Here is a 2,555-nt window from a genome sequence, read left to right as displayed (position 1 = left end):
GGCAGGTCTAGAGAATATTGGAACTTAGAGATACCTGAGGGGTGTCAGTGTATTTTATAGTGGTGAACCAATAACCACCGTTGGAGTAGTGCCACTTTTCTAGGGTGTTAACCATCCCTTTATCTTAGGGAAGTTAAGATATGGCTCGTGGAAGTGGTTAGAGAGATTCTAGGGGCAGTTACTCATTCAAATGAGTGATTATCTGCCAACTGACCCTCGTTCCCGGCTTCTTTAGAGCAAGTCGTGACGAGTACCGACTTCGTAGTGGCTGATCTGGTGAAAGGTGAGGTCAACCCTTTGGGTTGGGCCTTTTTACTTGGATCCTGGGCCTTAATCGTTGGGCCAGGGTATGAACAGGTAGGGTAGGGTTTAGAACTTTAGGATGCGGGTAGGGTTAGGGTTGAGAGATTCTCAACCCGCGGATAAAGTAGAGTAAAGTTTTAATAAAATTTTCAACCCGCGAGTAGGATTAGGGTAGAGTCCAAACCCTACCCTACCCTAGTCATTGCAGCCCTATTCGAGAGTTCCCTTCTCTATTATTAGGCCATTCACACATTATGCATAACAAACCTTGTACGTTAAGGATTTAAGTTCAAAGGCATTGGGTTTGTGTTCAGGGATATATTATTTAATTCTATTTATCAATGGATGGCATTTGAGAAGATAGACATTACTAATACAGTAGTATTTTGAGGGATCAAAAAATAGATGCTAGTTTCAACCTCTAGTAAATTATTGACTTTCCTTTAACCCCGTGAGACAACACTAATCATGAATGACATCCTAAATTCGTGGTTAATTCACCAAACCCAAATTCCATTATATTGTGTTATAAATCCCTTCTCCCGTGCCCCCCAACAATTGCATTTCCCCTGATTATTTTCCTTCGTTGCAAAACCTTTCAAGTAATCAAAATGAAACACTATTTCTCCACATTAATAATCCTCATATGTTTTTCGCTATTAAGTCAATCTAACGCCACCTTCCCTCGCTATTATCATCACCAGGCTCACGCGCCCGAGACAAGTCAGCAACCACACCACCCATTTGGCGCTCACATTTTCCATGATGACACCCCTGGAGCTGAAGCAACCCACCACTACCAGGGTGTTGATGCTCCGGCACAATCGCCGTCGAGCCATGGCGGCGGTGGCCTTGACTCATCATCATTCTACTCTTCTTTCTCGGATCTCCTTAAAGGAACCTTACGCGGCCACACGTTAACAATGCCCGACGATATCACACACTTGTCAACCAAACACCACAACGAACTCAGACAAATATGCGGCCACACCGATTACCCTGACGTGTGCTTCTCCACCATCGCACCGCATCTCCACGGCGAGCACTTCGACCTCACCCACGTCCTCCAAGCTTCCATAACGGCCTGCTCGATCGAGTTGAAGCTGACCATAGAGAAGGCGAAGAGGCACTCGAGCACTTCGTCGCCGGAGAACTTAGGTGCAGTCATGTACGTGGACTGTAGGGTGCAGTATACCAACGCGCTTGAGAACCTCCAAAAAGCGAGTGATGCTGCTGCGGGGCGTGATCTTGGAACGGTTACCATCATGCTTAGTTCTGTTATGGCTGACGTGGCAACATGTGAGAGCGGGTTTCAGGATCTCGAGTCCTCTACCTTCGTTTCCGGGTCGGTTGGAATTATGGCAAGCAATTGTCTTGCCATTGCTCATATGGTTCCCCATCAGTAGCTTTCATTTCTGTATATATTATTAATTTATTATGCTTTATTTATATTTTTCATTTTTATGTGCATATTAATTAACTAGAGTAAATTTCTCTTTAGTACAGGAAGCATTAACATTTGACATGTAGATTCTTGTATCAAAACAAAATTTTACTTTAGTTGATTGAAATATATGTATTGTATTGTATTTTCTTTTCCTTTTTTTTTGTTTAACCTTTGTTTTTTCTTAATAGCCAATTCAAACGAATGAGCAATTTCATACAAAGAACTTTATGTTTGAATAAAATACTAGGTAGTATCGTATCTATTATTAATAGAGATAATTTCATCAACTCTTATAAATTTTTGTTATTGTGAATATATTTTTTATTTACTTGATTTGTATATTATTTTACGGTAATATTAAGAATTAACACTCTTAGTGTAAAAAATAAAAAGTTAATTAATGTTGATTCAAATGTAAGAGAAAATTAAAGAAAATTCGTTGATCGCTTAGAATTTCTATTATGTTATCTTAACGAGTTGTAGAAAATGATAATATTAGAGAAACACAAGAAAAAATAGAAAATTAATGAATGTATGTTAAATAAAGTAAATTTTAGTTGTTTTTAGTTATTTTTTATTATTAAATATTTTCAAATAGAAAAAGTATATGATAATATATGATATTATTAAATGGATATATAAATGACTAACGTTTTATATGATGGGGATACAACTTATCAATTGTTGGGCACATAAAATTCTTTACACTATGTATCATAATTAATGTCTTATAGATGACTAAAAACAAGTTAATAAGGAACAATTAGGCAAAATTTGATACATTGTAGACAAATTTTAATTAGGA

The sequence above is a fragment of the Arachis ipaensis genome, chromosome B04, assembly GCF_000816755.2.
Source record: "Arachis ipaensis cultivar K30076 chromosome B04, Araip1.1, whole genome shotgun sequence".
Lineage (NCBI taxonomy): Eukaryota > Viridiplantae > Streptophyta > Magnoliopsida > Fabales > Fabaceae > Arachis > Arachis ipaensis.
Note: the sequence above shows the minus strand (reverse complement) of the source record.